The sequence below is a fragment of the Euprymna scolopes genome, unplaced genomic scaffold (assembly GCF_053919585.1).
Source record: "Euprymna scolopes isolate OS-2025 unplaced genomic scaffold, ASM5391958v1 sca360, whole genome shotgun sequence".
In the NCBI taxonomy this organism is placed as follows: domain Eukaryota; kingdom Metazoa; phylum Mollusca; class Cephalopoda; order Sepiida; family Sepiolidae; genus Euprymna; species Euprymna scolopes.
This window is the reverse complement of record NW_027633392.1, coordinates 3,739-25,000: the sequence shown is the minus strand read 5'-3', so window position 1 is coordinate 25,000 and position 21,262 is coordinate 3,739. Positions and strand designations below refer to the sequence as shown.

Below are 21,262 nucleotides of genomic sequence, written 5' to 3'. Positions count from 1 at the left end.
GACCCTTTCAGATTTATTGTTTTGGGCTCAAATCAAGTTATTAAGTTAGATCCATGTTCAAGGAACCTATATCTAAAATTTCAAGTGTTTAGACCCAAAATTGGCGAAGGAGTTTGGTAGAGTTCTCAAAGGCCAAATCGTTGAACTTTGACTCCTTAACAGCTAAATTTCTGACCGAAAACTAATTACAAAGATCTTTCCAAATCTCAGTACCCTGTATATCAAATTTCGACTGTAGACTTAAAATTGACAGAGTTATTGTGTAGGGAAATGTACACACAAAGACAAACAGACAGAAACTTTCACTTATATATATATATATATATATATATATATATATATATATATATATATATATATATATATATATATATATATGAAACAAGAATTCATAAAAACTACAATCATTTTACCCACCTCACGCCACTCTGCGATTTTGCGTTTCGGGTAGATTCAGTTTGAATAATGGAGACAGACACACACAAAAATAGTAATTTTTTTATATATAGAATTTTTTTAGAAATATTCATAGGTGTATATATATATATACATATATATATATATATATATATATATATATATATATATATATATATATGCGCGCGTGTGTTTGTGTGCAAAATACGCCTGGATACGATATTTTAATTTATAGACATTTCAGATTTAGTAATATAGAGTCAATTCTTTATCGATTATTTTATAGTAGAGATTTCAAAGATAAGAATAATATAAAAATAAAATATGATATGGGTGCCATCAGCTAGAATCGAAACCAAAACATTTAGCTCTCCATTATTATTCGTAACAATCTGACTCATGTCCCTATGCGTATCTAAACTTACGTTGTTAAAGGTATAAATTCATATTTTCGCATACGTAGAAATAATTTTAGTCAATTTACGGTTGCTAAAGTTACAATTTCTTTCAATTCCTCTCCTTAGCACCTATTTTTAGCAACTAGAAACCAAATCGAATTAGTCCCATAGTCCCAAAATCCTATATATCAAGTTTCAAGATTATAGATAAAAAATTGACGGTGTACTTTAGAGACCGTTTTGCGCACAGACATACGAAGTTACCTGATGCATATATATATATATATATATATATATATATATATATATATAGAGAGAGAGAGAGAGAGAGAGAGAGAGAGAGATTATGTGAGGTAGTTGCTAGTCTAGCTGCACTGATGAGCTGTAATACAGCTAAACATCGCTGCATGTGGTGTACTACACACACACACACATATATATATATATATATATATATATATATATATATATATATATATATATATATATATATATATATATATATATATACAGATTTCTATATAAGATCCAAAACAATTTGTTGAGTTTTGCATTATCCCGATAAGTCTTCTTTAAAAGAATTGATCTTATTCTTTTCCTTTAACTCACTTTATATATATGCTGCACTTTGAGGTCATTGCCCCCAATTCAGGGCTAATTGTGCCAATTAAAAAAGTGTTCTTTATATGCGCGGTTGCCAAAAGAGCACTTTTAGCTAGTTGACGCAGATACTCCGGACTTGGCGCAATTACCCCAAAGTACGATATATATATATATATATATATATATATATATATATATATACTAGCAAAAGTACCCGTCGTTGACTGGGTTCAAAAACAGCAACAGCCTACAGAAAATGGACTCTGATTTATGAAAGTATGGTAGGTATGAAAAGGAAGGGCTTTAAAGAGATAGCTTCGAATTTGGGGATATCAAAACCAAAGCAAAATATGATGAAAGTAAAAATAAAATAGATACATCCCATAATTTATTAGACCATACTGTTCACACTGAAACACTTATCACACTATTCTGTGGATCTATATTAAAAAAACTTGTTAAACTTTTTGACATATTTCCATTCTATGGAGGTCAGGCGCGAACGAACACCCCATAATTTTATTATACCATATTTCTTCAAACTGAAACATAATTATCAAAGTATACTTACGCAGACAGATATATAAAGTCTTTATTAAAGTTTGTGCCTATTTCCATTCTATGGAGGACAGGCGCGAACGCAGACCCCACAATTTTATTATACCATCCTTATTTAAGTTAAAACATACTTATCAAAGTATTATTATGTGCATCTATATCAAACACACTTGTAAAGGTTTTTTTATTTTAATTTTTTTTATTTCTAGACTTTGTGAACCAGGCGCGTACGCAGACCCCACAATTTAAATGTACCACCGTTCTGTCAGATCAAACATACCCATTCCTGTGTCTCGATACATCTTCTATCATTATATGTAATCAGTTTTTTTAAAATAGTAAACCATATAGGAGCCTATTCGTGACCAGATACACACACACATACACATTCAGCTTTATATATATATATATATATATATATATATATATATATATATATATATATATATATATATATATATAGTATAACTCCTATAATTTGAACATCCGCTTCGTTCAAATTAGAGGATGCTGTTCAAGTTTTGTGATAAAAAAAAATCTGCTGCTGTTAACTTTAATTTTCAAAGAAATAGTAAATAAAATTCATTGCTATATGATACTTTAAGTATATATTAAGTTGAGTTTACGATATATTGCAAGTAAGAATTGTTAAATATTATTACCAGGAACAAAAACATTGAAAATAAATTAAATCTACTCCTATTTGTTAGGTATTTCTTACCTAAGTTATCATCTACAGAAATCATACATTTATGTAAAATTCAGTTTTTTTATTTATTCATTGAATGAGTCTCATTGCAGTTTCTATTTTCATCGATCACGAAAATCTACAATTTCTTGGTTCTGTAACTTCTTTATGATTATATCTCTTCGGAGTGACATTGCTTACAAAACATAGTTGTCACTAAAGTAAGGACTTTTTTCTAGAAATTTTATAACCGTCTCCATATACTTTTTCTGCATCATCCCATGATATTGCTTCATCAGATTGTTCTTGGTTATTTACATTAGGGTCAAGAGAATGGGGCTCTCGCTATTTTCATCACCATTACTGCCTTCAGGATATTGATCAGTAGTTTTCTCATCTTGTTGCACCCACATTTCAACATTATTTGCATTAAGTGATTTAAGGTAACCGTTTGGTTTCAAGAATTTTTTCTAGACCAGATATATTCTCTGATTCTTTCAGTTCAGAAGCCTTTGGCGCTGGGCATAATTTACCCCATGCTTTTGTTAATGTGCTTGCTCGAACTTGATTCCATGCAATTGCGAGAGAAAATATGGCATCTTTGATAGTAAAATGGCGGTGAAAATCGCTTATACTCACGGTATTATTTATCATATTCATCATGAAATCATTTCCGTAGAAACATTTTAAGTTCCAAATAATCCCTTGATCCATAGGTTGGATGAGAGAAGTCACATTAGGTGGTAAGTAGCACACAAAAATATTCCCGCAAAATGACACTAGTTCTGACTCAGGAGGATGTGCTCTACAATTGTCCAACAGAAGCAAGCACTTTGAATCAGGTTTACCTAATTCAAGAAAACGCCTCTGGACAACGCATAAATTCATGCAAAAACCATTTTTTTTTTAAACAACTGTTGATTCATCCATCCATTTCGTGAAAAATAATAGGATACTGGCAAAGGAGAAACTCCTTTCAATGCTTGGAGACACTTTTATTTGCCGATGACAAGAAGCTTAAGTTTATGCGTTCTAGAAGCATTAGCGCATACCATCACTGTTAGTCTTTCTTTATTTAATTTGAATCCTTTTATTTTCTGCTCCTCGGACCCGGCTAATGTTTTTGTAGGTAAGCACATCCAATTTACGCCACTTTCATCAGCGTTGTAAACATCCTCTGGTGTTAAACCATAATCGGCAATTATCGTCTTGAATGTGTCACAATAATTGATGCTGCGTGTGTATCAGCAGACCCTTGTTCGCCTGACATTGTTAATTGTCTTATACCATGTCTACTCTTAAAACTCCTAAACCAGCCTTCACTGAATTTCATATATTCTGTGATATTCAACTCTTCCTTAAGAGATTTTGCTTTAGCAATTAACATGAGCCCAGATATTGCTACACCTTCATTCCGTTTTGCTACAAACCACTCATATAATATTCGATCGAATTCAACTTGCTTTGGTCTGCGAAGAGTCCTTCTTTTGACGTCTTTTATTTGAAGAGAAAGGAGATGCCTTCAATATTTCCTCCTTTTTCTTTTTGATGTAAAACAGTGTACTTCTTCCAACCTTATAATCTCTCAATATAACGCTATTTTCAACTCCAGCATCTAATTTTTCTATAATTTGACGTTTTTCGAGTAAAGTCAGTGTCACTTGTTTTCTTTTAGAGTTGCAAGTCATTGTAATGGGTTATTTTACACTATTTTAAATATAGTAATCTGAAAAAAATTTACAGTTAGTGTAAATTAATTATCAATAGCTAATCTTCATTAATAACATAGTATCAATATTAACATTTCTGCGCAATATCTGACTAAACCATGTAAACAGTTTTACTGCAACTCTGCATCAAACATGCTAATACAATTTCAATGACGAGACAGTTCAAGTTTAGAGAAAGTCCAGGTTTAGAAGAAGTCCAAATGAGAGGAAGTCCAAATGAGAGGAAGTCCAAATGAAAGGAAGTCCAACTTTAGAGGAAGTTAAAATTAAAGGAGTTTTACTGTATATATAGATATCATAATGTTTTAGGGATACAAAATTTAAATATTGCAATTAGGAAGGGAAGACTTTTATGATTCATGATTAAAAGTATATATATATATATATATATATATATATATATATATATATATATATATATATATATGAAGAGCATAATGTGGTGTCCCACAATTGAATGAAAACGGATGATATGGGAAAAATGTTATGCGATGTGTCGAAAAATACCAGAACGAAAAAAAAAATAAATAAAAAGGGGGAAAAAAACAGATTTGATATTCCCGAAGCGCTTTTCAACCGACTCTCTTCAGGGGAATCGTCGGTAAATTGGTTAATTACTTAAAACCATGAATTGGTCAAAAATTCAATAATTGTAAAGTGGTCGGAAAAAAAATATAGTTCACGGACGACCAAGAGTCATTAAATAACGGCAGTGAATGTTTTAACTGCCTTTGTCTGCAGAGAGAGGGACGTCGAGAATTGATGACAATAGCCTCTAGTACGTCGAGGTGGAAACGATGTCGTGCTCTATGTAAAATGGAAAAACTGTTATCAGAGTAGAGATCACGACACGTTCTCTTGTCCAACAAGTGGTCACCTATAGCAGATTCTTGCGCCTGTGAACTTCTAGAAGACGGGACCGGTTTGTGTCTACGGATACAGCCTGGAACATGCTGAGCCACTCTGACCGATAATCGCTGTATCGTCTTGCCAACATAGTCAGCGTCGCACTGACATTGGTAAAGATAAATAACCGAACTTTGTTCATTGGAAGGCAAGGCGTCCTTAAGAAAGGAAGGGAAAGCAGGACGAGTGGAATAAATAATGCGCAAATTAGCATTAAAACAGTGTGTTACTGAAGACGATATTTTGTCTGCTAAAGGTTGGATGGAAGAGCCTAACCACGGAAGCTTGAGATAAATGGGGCAACGAGGAGGACCATATACCTTAGCTCTATTAAAGTTGTCAACCTTACTTCGGATGGTATATGAGCCTAGTTGCTCAGGGTATCCATTGGAGAGGAAAATTTCTTTAATTTTGTGAAGCTCGGGCGTCAATCGAGAACTCGAGAACTAGAACAGATCATCAAAGCTCGATGGGTGAGAGTTCTGATGAGGTATTTCTTTCTGCGCTTGGGGGCAAAAGAATCCCAACTGAGATACAGTCCCGTAAATGTCGGCTTCCTAAATATACTGGTAAGAAAAACAGAAGGAGTGCGCTCCACGAGTACGTCGAGGAATGGCAGCATATTGTCCCTTTCTTCCTCCATTGTGAATTGCAAAGATGGGTGGAGCTTATTTAAATGTTGGAAAAAAGAACAAGCAGCCTCACGTGACCGAAAGGAAGCAAATGTGTCGTCGACGTACCGTACATACCACCAAGGTTTCGGCACGTTATTAAAAAGCAAATATAAAATGATGAACATTTTTAGGTGATGGCATTTCAAAGCTAAATGCTTCTCTTCAGAATAGGAGAAAAGTATTATACAAAATAAGAGTAAAAATATAAAACCGACTTAAGTAGATTACATTAAATTCTTAGCAAAATTGCATGGAGAATGGTGATCACTATGTAGAAAAATAACTTCTGGAGCACAAAATTTCGTTTGTTTTTATGGTATCACTCCCGTCTTCGTAGCTCTTCAACAATGAAATAAATAGATGCTTACTCTTGGAACCTCACTCGTACATTTGTAATTTGCATATATACGCAATGGCTCTACTAATAGTAAAACGTCTGACGTCACTGCTTGTTGAAAACAGATAATACACTTTGGAATGTTTATTTGCACAAAATATAAACATTTATTTTGGGAACAAATTAGGTACAAGTGTAAATATCAATTGAATTAAAGGAATAAATTGTAAGATGGTCAACATTATGAAATTTGGAATATAGACTTTTGTCATTTATTCATTATAAGTTCTGTAATTACATTGAGCTTCTTAAATAAGGATTTGTACATATAAAAAGCAGATATAAGTAAATAAAAATATTTCCACAGAAATATGTGTGTGTGTGTGTGTGTGTGTGTGTGTGTGTGTGTGTGTGTGTGTGTGTGTGTGTGTGTGTTTTGGTGATTTTTTTAACGATAATTGAACACGGTTATAATAACCTTTGAGATGTGGAAAATATTTTTCCTTAGAAAACTCGCCCATATTTTTTTAGACGTAAACAAATAAACGAATGTTATGTATTTAAAAGCGATATCAATAACACGGAAAGTCATCTAGAACCTCGTTGCATAACGATTAACCCACTTGATCATAGCACCTACGGTCCGAAGTTCGAATCCTAGAACAATTAAGCTACGCTGACAAGCTGTAATACCGCGAAACACGGGTTCGTAGATTACGGATTCATATATATATATATATATATATATATATATATATATATATATATATATATATATATATATATATCATATTAAATAGAAGTTGGTTCACATTTGTTACTTATAGTAAAATAAAACAAAACTGATGCTAAATATTAAATTTTGGGATTGAGTTATGTTGACACTTTCATTTAGATGTCAAAAGTTAATAAAATAATTGTTTGCAAAAATATTATTTTCTAATACTTCTGATCAGCTGTGATTCACGATTCACCGGTTCCACTTTTAAGTATATATTTATTTCGAACCCTTTAATTTTATGTGGATTTTGCTATTTTTTAATAAACTTTTATGTCTCTGCGAACATCTAGAATTAGAGTAACTGATTTTTATTGTAGCTATTATACTCACGCGTGTTTATACTCACCACAAATACGTATGTGAATTAGATGGCAAAATAAGTATTTAGTTTTAACACACAATTCCTTGCCGAAGCTGACGTATAGATATTGCCTCTAATTTAACAAATATGTAAGAGTTTTATAAAAACACTAGCAATCGCACATATAAAAACTTGAAACCAATCGAACTTGTGACTAAATCACGAGACCCAGAGCAAAAATGTAAAAGATGAGTACACTGGTATATATTTAGGGAGCCACATAGAATAAAACGATACCAATAAATCACGCATTATATCCTATTTGGAGGAAACGATGAGTTTATCGACTGTTATGCGTAGCTCCCCTATTCTTAGGGGAGTTCCGATAGAAGTTTGTATATTTTGGAATGAAATATATTCGACCTGCATTCTTCTTTGATTTCGATCTGGGGAAGACATATTTCAACATGAATAATGTTTTCGCTAAATACATAATCGCTATATAGTCAAAGTCATTAATTTATTTCAGTGTAAAATGTTCGCACTGTGTGTGAATAGTTTTGTTATATAATTGGTTATAAGTCCAAATTATTGATAAAATGGTGATAAATAAGCACCAATTACTGTACTTTATTTTCCAACATTCATAAATGAAAAAAAAAAAGTATTACGCCTGTTCAAAAGAATCGAACCCTGACTAGCACAATACAAAAAGAACAACACTGTCACTGAAACCGCTCGGCCACGAATCAAGCTTTTACATAAAGCATTTGTTAAGATATATGTTATCTATATGTTATCGATAATAGACCTCATAGAAATAAGATAAAAACAGATAAAACTTAAAAAAGAAGAAAAAAATCAGCAAAGATCTAATTATATACTCGCTCAAACATGTACTAAGGAAGGTAGTTATTTAGAAAAAGCGGTCGCCATTTAATCTGTAAAACCGATCATTTTTAAAACCTTATAAACAAAACTAAACATGCAAATCCGTGAAATCGTCGTCGTCTTCTGTGAATATATGCATTGCTATAAAAGCAACTTTATCGGTATCAAGTAATGCCCGGATGAGCCGCAGTGGTCTGCGGTGCAGGCTTCAAACCTGTAGCTGATTAACATCAGAGTGGTTCGACACCTTCAGGGCGTTACGTGGATTTTTATGAATATCAAGTTGACCAGAAAGTTCTTGCGGTTTTTAACTTTTAAATTCAGATTAACATATTTTGGCTCAAGCAAATAAATTATTGATCGAAATAAGCATCATCAGAATGAACAAACGTTTTCCAACGCACAATAAGTGCATTAATGTCAGTAATGTAAAAACCTTGCGTTCTGCTGGCGATAAATGTGCTGAAAGCGTTTGTGATATCGCTTAATTTTTTTAAAGTATTTCTCACTCAGAAGGTTCTCAAGATGCTTAAAAAAGTGGTAGTCGGTAGGTGACAGGTATGGAGAGTATGGTGGATGAAGCAGAGTTTCATAGCCCAATTCGTACAACCTCTTCTGAGTCGGTTTAGCAACATGCAGTTGTGCATTGTCGTAGAGGAGAAGTGGACCTTTTCTGTTGACTAATGCTGGGTGTTGTTGTCGAAGTTTCTGATGCATTTCATCCATTTGCTGACAGTAATTCTTCGCCGTAACGGTTTCACCCCACTTGGCTATCCTGAACGACTGACGAACGTATCGCGTTTTACGTAGATGTTATTTGTTTTTGTTTTGCAATACTTTTTGAATGAAGTCAATTATTTATACGATAATGCATTTTTACCAGAATGCGAGTTGGGCATAATTTTCCCTTTGACCAATTTGGTATCTCCAAATGGGAAGCGACATATATATTGTTAAAATATAATTATCCACTGACACGTGTGTGGTTGACCCTCTTAAGGGTAGCCCCCTTTCAGTTGCACCACCTCCGTGTGGTGTGAGTTGTAATGGTCGCCTGTAGCATTCATGTGTGCTTGAACGGTCGAAGGGCGGTCGACCAAGCGTGCAACCCCCCACCACCCACGTGGGATAATTCCCCGCAGGCGGTTCTACTTGATGCTTGACGTCATAAAGCCTAGACAAAACGTGCCCCCCCTTCTACTAATTTTTTCCCAACTCAGTTTTCTCAATGACTTGAAATTTAATTTGGAATAATCACTCATTCGACAGTTAACTGAAAAAATGTTCTGCTATGGGAGATAAATTGTGTGCAGATTTTTTTATACGTTATAAAAATGATGTATATATATATATGTATATATATGTGTGTGTGTGTATGTGTGTGTGGATTTTTATTGTTGATTTTTTCACGATAATTGAATACGGTTATTACCGTCTCCAACCTATAAAAATATTTTCCTTAGAAAAATCGCCCATATTTTTTTAGACGTAAACAAGGAAACGAATGTTATGTATTTAAAAGCGATATCAATAACACGTAAAGTCATCTAGAACCTCGTTGCATAACGATTAACACACTTGATCATAGCACATATGGTCCGAAGTTCGAATCCTAGAACAATTAAGCTACGCTTACAAGCTGTGGTACCGCGAAACACGTGTTCGTAGATTACTGATTCATATATATATATATATATATATATATATATATATATATATATATATATATATATATATTATCATATTAAATAGACGTTTGTCCACATTTGTTACTAACAGTAAAATAAAACAAAACTGATGCTAAATATTAAATTTTGGGATTGAGTTATGTTGACACTTTCATTTAGATGTCGAAAGTTAATAAAATGATAATTGTTTGCTAACATATTATTTTCAAATACTTCACATCAGCCGTGATTCACGATTCACCTGTCCCACTTTTAAGTATATATTTATTTCGAACCCTTTAATTTTATGTGGATTTTACTATTTTTTAATAATTGTTTTATGCCTCTGCGAACATCTAGAATTAGAGTGACTGATGTTTTATTGTAGCTATTATACCCACGCGTGTTTGTACTCACCACAAATACGTATGTGAATTAGATGGCAAAATAAGTATTTAGTTTTAACACACAATTCCTTGCCGGACCTTACGTATAGATATTGCCCCTAGTTAACAAATATGTAAGTTTTATAAAAAAACACTAGCCATCGCACATATACAAATTTGAGACCAATCGAACTTGTGACTAAATAACGAGGCCCAGCGACAAAGTGTAAAAGATGAGTACACTGGTATATATATAAGGAGTCACCTAGGATGAGACGAGACAAAATAAATCACGCACTATCTCCTATTTGGGGGAGAAGATGAGTTTATCGAGTGTTATCCGTAGCTCCCTTATTCTTAGGGGAGTTCCGATAGAAGTTTGTATATTTTTGAATGAAATATATTCGACTCAATAACCTACATTCTTCTTTGATTTCGATCTGGGGAACACATATTTCAACATGAATTGAAACAATCGCTGAGTTTTCGCCACCACTTTGCGTTAAGGACTGTGTACATAACGTTTTCGCTAAATACATAATCGCTGTATATTTAACCTCATTAATTTATTTAACAGTTTTGTTATATAATTGGTTATAAGTCCAAATTATTGATAAAATGGTGATAAATAAGCACCAATTAATGTACTTTATTTTTTCAACATTCATAAATGAAAAAAAAAAGTATTACGCCTGTTCAAAAGAATCGAACCCTGACTAGCACAATACAAAAAGAACAACACTGTCACTGAAAACGCTCGGCCAAGAATCAAGCTTGTACATAAATCATTTGTTAAGATATATGTTATCGATAATAGACCTCATAGAAATAAGATAAAAACAGATAAAACTTAAAAAAGAAGAAAAAAATCGGCAAAGATATAATTATATACTCGCTCAAACATGTACCAAGGAAGGTAGTTATTTAGAATAAGCGGTCGCCATTTAATCTGTAAAACCGATCATTTTTAAAACCTGATAAACAAAACTAAACATGCAAATCCGTGTAACCGTCGTCGTCTTATGTAAATATATGCATTGCTATAAAAGCAACTTTATCGATATCAAGTAATGCCCGGATGAGCCGCAGTGGTCTGCGGTGCAGGCTTCAAACCTGTAGCTGATTAACATCAGAGTGGTTCGATTCCACCTTCAGGGCGTTACGTAGATTGTTATGAATATCAAGTTGACCAGAAAGTTCTTGCGGTTTTTAACTTTTAAATTCAGATTAACATATTTTGGCTCAAGCAAATAAATTATTGATCGAAATAAGCATCATCAGAATGAACAAACGTTTTCCAACGCACAATAAGTGTATTAATGTCAGTAATGTAAAAACCTTGCGTTCTGCTGGCGATAAATGTGCTGAAAGCGTTTGTGATATCGCTTAATTTTTTTTAAGTATTTCTCACTCAGAAGGTTCTCAAGATGCTTGAAAAAGTGGTAGTCGGTAGGTGACAGGTATGGGGAGTATGGTGGATGAAGCAGAGTTTCATAGCCCAATTCGTACAACCTCTTCTGAGTCGGTTTAGCAACATGCAGTTGTGCATTGTCGTAGAGGAGAAGTGGACCTTTTCTGTTGACTAATGCTGGGTGTTGTTGTCGAAGTTTCTGATGCATTTCATCCATTTGCTGACAGTAATTCTTCGCCGTAACGGTTTCACCCCACTTGGCTATCCTGAACGACTGACGAACGTATCGCGTTTTACGTAGATGTTATTTGTTTTTGTTTTGCAATACTTTTTGAATGAAGTCAATTATTTATACGATAATGCATTTTTACCAGAATGCGAGTTGGGCATAATTTTCCCTTTGACCAATTTGGTATCTCCAAATGGGAAGCGACATATATATTGTTAAAATATAATTATCCACTGACACGTGTGTGGTTGACCCTCTTAAGGGTAGCCCCCTTTCAGTTGCACCACCTCCGTGTGGTGTGAGTTGTAATGGTCGCCTGTAGCATTCATGTGTGCTTGAACGGTCGAAGGGCGGTCGACCAAGCGTGCAACCCCCCACCACCCACGTGGGATAATTCCCCGCAGGCGGTTCTACTTGATGCTTGACGTCATAAAGCCTAGACAAAACGTGCCCCCCCTTCTACTAATTTTTTCCCAACTCAGTTTTCTCAATGACTTGAAATTTAATTTGGAATAATCACTCATTCGACAGTTAACTGAAAAAATGTTCTGCTATGGGAGATAAATTGTGTGCAGATTTTTTTATACGTTATAAAAATGATGTATATATATATATGTATATATATGTGTGTGTGTGTATGTGTGTGTGGATTTTTATTGTTGATTTTTTCACGATAATTGAATACGGTTATTACCGTCTCCAACCTATAAAAATATTTTCCTTAGAAAAATCGCCCATATTTTTTTAGACGTAAACAAGGAAACGAATGTTATGTATTTAAAAGCGATATCAATAACACGTAAAGTCATCTAGAACCTCGTTGCATAACGATTAACGCACTTGATCATAGCACATATGGTCCGAAGTTCGAATCCTAGAACAATTAAGCTACGCTTACAAGCTGTGGTACCGCGAAACACGTGTTCGTAGATTACTGATTCATATATATATATATATATATATATATATATATATATATATATATATATATATATATATTATCATATTAAATAGACGTTTGTCCACATTTGTTACTAACAGTAAAATAAAACAAAACTGATGCTAAATATTAAATTTTGGGATTGAGTTATGTTGACACTTTCATTTAGATGTCGAAAGTTAATAAAATGATAATTGTTTGCTAACATATTATTTTCAAATACTTCACATCAGCCGTGATTCACGATTCACCTGTCCCACTTTTAAGTATATATTTATTTCGAACCCTTTAATTTTATGTGGATTTTACTATTTTTTAATAATTGTTTTATGCCTCTGCGAACATCTAGAATTAGAGTGACTGATGTTTTATTGTAGCTATTATACCCACGCGTGTTTGTACTCACCACAAATACGTATGTGAATTAGATGGCAAAATAAGTATTTAGTTTTAACACACAATTCCTTGCCGGACCTTACGTATAGATATTGCCCCTAGTTAACAAATATGTAAGTTTTATAAAAAAACACTAGCCATCGCACATATACAAATTTGAGACCAATCGAACTTGTGACTAAATAACGAGGCCCAGCGACAAAGTGTAAAAGATGAGTACACTGGTATATATATAAGGAGTCACCTAGGATGAGACGAGACAAAATAAATCACGCACTATCTCCTATTTGGGGGAGAAGATGAGTTTATCGAGTGTTATCCGTAGCTCCCTTATTCTTAGGGGAGTTCCGATAGAAGTTTGTATATTTTTGAATGAAATATATTCGACTCAATAACCTACATTCTTCTTTGATTTCGATCTGGGGAACACATATTTCAACATGAATTGAAACAATCGCTGAGTTTTCGCCACCACTTTGCGTTAAGGACTGTGTACATAACGTTTTCGCTAAATACATAATCGCTGTATATTTAACCTCATTAATTTATTTAACAGTTTTGTTATATAATTGGTTATAAGTCCAAATTATTGATAAAATGGTGATAAATAAGCACCAATTAATGTACTTTATTTTTTCAACATTCATAAATGAAAAAAAAAAGTATTACGCCTGTTCAAAAGAATCGAACCATGACTAGCACAATACAAAAAGAACAACACTGTCACTGAAAACGCTCGGCCAAGAATCAAGCTTGTACATAAATCATTTGTTAAGATATATGTTATCGATAATAGACCTCATAGAAATAAGATAAAAACAGATAAAACTTAAAAAAGAAGAAAAAAATCGGCAAAGATATAATTATATACTCGCTCAAACATGTACCAAGGAAGGTAGTTATTTAGAATAAGCGGTCGCCATTTAATCTGTAAAACCGATCATTTTTAAAACCTGATAAACAAAACTAAACATGCAAATCCGTGTAACCGTCGTCGTCTTATGTAAATATATGCATTGCTATAAAAGCAACTTTATCGATATCAAGTAATGCCCGGATGAGCCGCAGTGGTCTGCGGTGCAGGCTTCAAACCTGTAGCTGATTAACATCAGAGTGGTTCGATTCCACCTTCAGGGCGTTACGTAGATTGTTATGAATATCAAGTTGACCAGAAAGTTCTTGCGGTTTTTAACTTTTAAATTCAGATTAACATATTTTGGCTCAAGCAAATAAATTATTGATCGAAATAAGCATCATCAGAATGAACAAACGTTTTCCAACGCACAATAAGTGTATTAATGTCAGTAATGTAAAAACCTTGCGTTCTGCTGGCGATAAATGTGCTGAAAGCGTTTGTGATATCGCTTAATTTTTTTTAAGTATTTCTCACTCAGAAGGTTCTCAAGATGCTTGAAAAAGTGGTAGTCGGTAGGTGACAGGTATGGGGAGTATGGTGGATGAAGCAGAGTTTCATAGCCCAATTCGTTCAACCTCTTCTGAGTCGGTTTAGCAACATGCAGTTGGGCATTGTCGTAGAGGAGAAGTGGACCTTTTCTGTTGACTAATGCTGGGTGTTGTTGTCGAAGTTTCTGATGCATTTCATCCATTTGCTGACAGTAATTCTTCGCCGTAACGGTTTCACCCCACTTGGCTATCCTGAACGACTGACGAACGTATCGCGTTTTATGTAAATGTTATTTGTTTTTGTTTTGCAATACTTTTTGAATGAAGTCAATTATTTATACGATAATGCATTTTTACCAGAATGCGAGTTGGGCATAATTTTCCCTTTGACCAATTTGGTATCTCCAAATGGGAAGCGACATATATATTGTTAAAATATAATTATCCACTGACACGTGTGTGGTTGACCCTCTTAAGGGTAGCCCCCTTTCAGTTGCACCACCTCCGCGTGGTGTGAGTTGTAATGGTCGCCTGTAGCATTCATGTGTGCTTGAACGGTCGATGGGCGGCCGACCAAGCGAGCAACCCCCCACCACCCACGTGGGATAATTCCCCGCAGGCGGTTCTACTTGATGCTTGACGTCATAAAGCCTAGACAAAACGTGCTTCTACTAATTTTTTCCCAACTCAGTTTTCTCAATGACTTGAAATTTAATTTGGAATAATCACTCATTCTACAGTTAACTGAAAAAATGTTTTGCTATGGGAGATAAATTGTCTGCAGTTTTTTTTTTTTATACGTTGTAAAAATGATGTATATATATATATATATATATATATATATATATACATATGTGTGTGTGTGTGTGTGTGTGTGTGTGTGTGTGTGTGTGTGTGTGTGTGTGTGTGTGTGTGTGTGTGTGTGTGTGTGTGTGTGTGTGTGTGGATTTTTATTTTTGATATTTTCACGATAATTGAATACGGTTATTAGCGTCTCCAACCTATAAAAATATTTTCCTTAGAAAAATCGCCCATATTTTTTAGACGTAAACAAATAAACGAATGTTATGTATTTAAAAGCGATATCAATAACACGTAAAGTCATCTAGAACCACGTTGCATAACGATTAACGCACTTGATCATAGCACCTATGGTCCGAAGTTCGAATCCTAGAACAATTAAGCTACGCTGAAGAGCGGAAGTACCGCGAAACACGTGTTCGTAGATTACTGATTAATATATATATATGTATGTTTGTACTCACCACAAATACGTATGTGAATTAGATGGCAAAATATATATATATATATATATATATATATATATATTATCATATTAAATAGAAGTTGGTCCACATAAAACAAAACATATACTAAAAATTTAATTTTTGGATTGAGTTATGTTGACACTTTCATTTAGAGGTCAAAAGTTGGCAAAGTTAATTAAATGATAATTGTTTGTAAAAATATTATTTTCTAATACTTCTGATCAGCCTTATTTATAGTTCACTAAACGATTCCCCCATTCCACTTTTAAGTATATATTTATTTCGACCCCTTGAATTTTATGTGGATTTTGCTATTTTATAATAAATTTTTTATGTCTCTGCGAACATCTAGAATAAGAGTGACTGATGTTTTATTGTAGCTATTATACCCACGCTTATATGTGCTCACCACAAATACGTATGTGAATTAGATGGCAAAATAAGTATTTAGTTTTAACACACAATTCCTTGCCGAAGCTGACGTATAGATATTGCCTATAATTTAACAAATATGTAAGAGTTTTATAAAAAAACTAGCCATCGCACATATAAAAATTTGAGACCAATCAGACTTGTGACAAAATCACGAGGCCCAGAGCAAAAATGTAAAAGATGAGTACACTGGTATATATTTAGGGAGTCACCTAGGATGAGACGAGCTTATCCGTAGCTCCCTTATTCTTAGGGGAGTTCCGATAGAAGTTTGTATATTTTTGAATGAAATATATTCGACTCAATAACCTGCATTCTTCTTTGATTTCGATCTGGGGAACCCGTATTTCACCATGAATAGAGAATTGGAACAATCGCTGAGTTTTTGCCACCATTTTGCGTTAAGGACTGTGTACATAACGTTTCCGCTAAATACATAATCGCTGTATATTTAACCTCATTAATTTATTTAATAGTTTTGTTATATAATTGGTTATGAGTCCAAATTATTGATAAATGGTGATAAATGACCACCAATAAATGTATTTTATTTTTTCAACATTCATAAATGAAAAATAAACTATTACGCCTGTTCAAAAGAATCGAACTCTGACTGGCACAATACAAAAAGATCAACACTGTCACTGAAACCGCTCGGCCAAGAATCACGCTTTGACGTCATGCATTTGTTGAGATATATATTATCGACATCTATCAAAAGGAGTCAGATATCTTCGTATTGAACAATAGACCTATTAGAAATAAGATAAAAACAGATAAAACTTAAAAAAGAAGAAAAAATCAGCAAACATCTACTTATATATTCGCTCAAACGTGTACTAAGGAAGGTAGTTATTTAGAAAAAGCGGTCGCCATTTAATCTGTAAAACCGATCATTTTTAAAACCTTATAAACAAAACTAAACATGCAAATCCGTGTAACCGTCGTCGTCTTATGTAAATATATGCATTGCTATAAAAGCAACTTTATCGATATAAAGTAATGCCCGGATGAGCCGCAGTGGTCTGCGGTGCAGGCTTCAAACCTGTAGCTGATTAACATCAGAGTGGTTCGATTCCACCTTCAGGGCGTTACGTAGATTGTTATGAATATCAAGTTGACCAGAAAGTTCTTGCGGTTTTTAACTTTTAAATTCAGATTAACATATTTTGGCTCAAGCAAATAAATTATTGATCGAAATAAGCATCATCAGAATGAACAAACGTTTTCCAACGCACAATAAGTGTATTAATGTCAGTAATGTAAAAACCTTGCGTTCTGCTGGCGATAAATGTGCTGAAAGCGTTTGTGATATCGCTTAATTTTTTTAAAGTATTTCTCACTCAGAAGGTTGTCAAGATGCTTGAAAAAGTGGTAGTCGGTAGGTGACAGGTATGGAGAGTATGGTGGATGAAGCAGAGTTTCATAGCCCAATTCGTTCAACCTCTGCAGAGTCGGTTTAGCAACATGCAGTTGGGCATTGTCGTAGAGGAGAAGTGGACCTTTTCTGTTGACTAATGCTGGGTGTTGTTGTCGAAGTTTCTGATGCATTTCATCCATTTGCTGACAGTAATTCTTCGCCGTAACGTAAAATTATTGATCGAAATAAGTATCATCAGAATGAACAAACGTTTGCCAACGCACAATAAGTGTATTAATGTCAGTAATGTAAAAATCGTGTGTTCTGCTGGCGATAAAGTTGCTGAAGGTGTTTTTGATGTCAGTTAGTTTTTTAAAGCCTTTCTCACACAGAAAGTTGCCGAAATTCTTGAAAAAGTGGTGGTAGGTCTGGAGAGTATGGCGGATGAGGCAAAATTTCATAGCCTAATTCGTTCAACTTCTGCATTGTTGGTCTTCATCAATTTGCTGTTTCGATGCTTAATTGTAATACAGTTTCCTATTTTAAGAGCTTCTTTGTAAAAAACACTTCTTTCCTGCTGGTCGTTTTTCTCCCCACACCACAAATACTTTGTGAATTAGATGGCAAAATAGATATTTACTTTTAACACCAGTTTTGGCAAATAGCAAACAGGATCCTGAACAGAAGCGTACGTTCCATCCCAACCATTATCAATGGACCTGAGATCATCTCGTTAGCATCGGACAAGGCCAGACTATTTGCCAAGAACTTTGCAGCTTATTCTACCCTATGCGACGAAGGCCATCAAATCCCCGTATTTCCTCCTATAACAGACAACCCGCTATGAAACATACAAATATCTGTGCGTGAGGTCGCCAAGCTAATCAGGAATTTTGATTCCAGTAAAGCAACTGGCCCTGACGGATTCCAGTTATAGTGCTGAAAAAGCTTAAACCAGAACTTGCCCCCATACTCACAAAACTGTTTAAGCATTGCCTTAAGGAGAAGTGCTTTCCAACAACCTGGAAAACCTCATCGGTATGCCCTGTATTACAGAATTCAGGTGAAAAGTCATCTCTCTCTCTCAGATAAGTCTCCTGTGTGTCATGAGTAAGTTGTTGGAATCCATATTAAATTAAGAAGTAGTCCACCACCTCAGCAGAAACAAACTTCTTAGTGACATGCAATATGGTTTCGCTCCGCAAGATCTACGGCAGGTGTCCTAACGGTGATATCTAATAAGATTAGTGAATCTCTTGACAAAGGCTAACTTTCCAGGGCAATTGCTCTTGACATATCGAAGGCCTTCGATAAGGTATGGCATAAAGGCCTACTTCACAAGATTTCCAGCTACGGTATCACTGGAAATGTTTTCTCAATCATTAAATCATTTCTCTCCGATAGGTTCATAAGAGTAGTGGTTGATGTGCAGAAATCAGAGACCCACAGTCTTAATGCTGGAGGCCCTCAGTGGTCCATCCTGGGGCCAACTCTCTTCCTGATCTACATCAATGTGCTCCCAAAACACATACTTTAATCATTCGTTGACATCTATGTTGATGACACGACCATCTACGGCAACACATCAAAGGCAGTAAATGACAAAGTTCTTTCAGATTCTCTCTCCTCTGATGTTGTGCGCGTGGTACACTCGGGGAAGAGGTGGTTGGTCACTTTTAATGCATCTAAAACCAAGCTTCTATCTTTACATCATCAACGCTCTGATCCCAAATATGGCATCAATTGAAATGGATAGCTCTAGTCTTGGGGAGGCTCCATGTTTTGACAAGCTTCTGGGTTTGACCTTTACTCCTGATCTGAAATGGAACACGTACATCAGGTCTGTTGCCAAGGACGCTGGGAAAATGGTGGGATCCTTCTATCGCTCCAGTAGATATCTCACTACTGATGCAATTGTCTACCTGTATAAAAGCCAAGTACGCCCAAGGATGGAGTATTGTCTGCCACATCTAGTCAGGAGCTGCTAAAAACAGCCTATCCTGCCTTGACAGAGTACAAAATAGATGTCGTAGCTTCGTGAGGGATGCCCTTTTCTCTTCCCTGACTCCTCTCTCCCGCAGAAGAGACGTTGCTAGCCCGTCTTTTTTCATCGTTATTTCCATGGCAGCTGTTGTTTGAACGCGTTTAAAAATTTGTTTTATGATCAGTTGCGCCTCATGTAGTGGCAATTAAGTAAAAATATTCTTTACGAATGAAATGTATTCGATTCAATTACCCGTATTCTTTGATTTCGGTCCGGAGAACGAGTATGCAACATGAATAAAAAAAATTGAAACACTCACTGATTTTTCATCACCAGTTAACGTTAAGGACTGTGTACTTAACGTTTTCGCTAAATACAAAATCGCTGTATATTTAACGTCATTAATTTATTTTAGTGTAAAATGTTCACGCTGTGTGTGATTAGTTTTTTTTATATGATTGGTTATAAGTCCAAATTATTGATAAATAATAATAAATAAGCACCAATTAATGTATTTTATTTGTTTTAACATTCATAAATAAAAAAAGCATCAAAAAGTATAACACCTGTTTAAAAGAATCGAACTCTGACTGGCACAATACAAACAGAACAACACTGTCACTGAAACCGCTCAGCCAAGAATCACGCTTTGACGTCATGCATTTTTTAAGATATATATTATCGACATCTATCAAAAGGAGTCAGATATCTTCGTATTGAACAATAGACCTCATAGAAATGAGATAAAAACAGATAAAGCTTAAAAAAGAAGAAAAAATAAGCAAAGATCTAATTATATATTCGCTCAAACGCGTATCACTAGAGGTAGTTATTTAGAAAAAGCGGTCGCCATTTAATCTGTAAAACCGATCATTTTTAAAACCTTATAAAAAAAACTAAACATGCAAATCCGTGTAACCGTCGTCGTCTTATGTGAATTATTGCATTGCTATAAAACCAAGTTTATCGATATCCAGTAATGCCCGGATGAGCCGCAGTGGTCTGCGGTGCAGGCTTCAAACCTGTAGCTGATTAACATCAGAGTGGTTCGATTCCACCTTCAGGGCGTTACGTAGATTAGTATGAATATCAAGTTGACCAGAAAGTTCTTTCGGTTTTTAATTTTTAAATTCAGATTAACATGTTTTGGCTCAAACAAAATTTATAGATCGAAACAAGTATCATCAGAATGAACAAACGTTTTCCAACGCACAATAAGTTTATTAATGTCAGTAATGTAAAAATCTTGCGTTCTGGTGGCGATAAATGTGTTGAAGGTGTTTTTGATATCGCTTGTTTTTTAAAGCATTTCTCACACAGAAAGTTGCCGAAATTCTCGAACAAGTGGTTGTAGGTGAGGGGTCTGGAGAGTATGGCGGATGAGGCAAAATTTTATAGTCCAATTCGTTCTACTTCTGCATTGTTAGTCTTCATCAATTTGCTGTTTTGATACTTATTGTTGATGCTTCCTATTCCAATAGGTTCTTTGCAAGAACTACTT

At 34.6% G+C, this 21,262-nt stretch overlaps 5 non-coding genes across 5 annotated transcripts; all 5 read left to right on the top strand.

The window, feature by feature from the left end:
- The first annotated feature begins 8,457 nt into the window (after positions 1 to 8,457).
- On the top strand, positions 8,458 to 8,541 carry Trnastop-uca (transfer RNA opal suppressor (anticodon UCA)). The gene has a single exon. It is a non-coding gene; the product is annotated as a tRNA-Sec (tRNA).
- A 2,868-nt stretch (positions 8,542 to 11,409) lies between these two features.
- Trnastop-uca (transfer RNA opal suppressor (anticodon UCA)) lies at positions 11,410 to 11,496 on the top strand. The gene has a single exon. It is a non-coding gene; the product is annotated as a tRNA-Sec (tRNA).
- Positions 11,497 to 14,364: 2,868 nt separating this feature from the next.
- Positions 14,365 to 14,451, top strand: Trnastop-uca (transfer RNA opal suppressor (anticodon UCA)). The gene has a single exon. It is a non-coding gene; the product is annotated as a tRNA-Sec (tRNA).
- A 2,970-nt stretch (positions 14,452 to 17,421) lies between these two features.
- Trnastop-uca (transfer RNA opal suppressor (anticodon UCA)) lies at positions 17,422 to 17,508 on the top strand. The gene has a single exon. It is a non-coding gene; the product is annotated as a tRNA-Sec (tRNA).
- Positions 17,509 to 20,742: 3,234 nt separating this feature from the next.
- On the top strand, positions 20,743 to 20,829 carry Trnastop-uca (transfer RNA opal suppressor (anticodon UCA)). Its single transcript has one exon. It is a non-coding gene; the product is annotated as a tRNA-Sec (tRNA).
- The last annotated feature ends 433 nt before the right edge of the window (positions 20,830 to 21,262 follow it).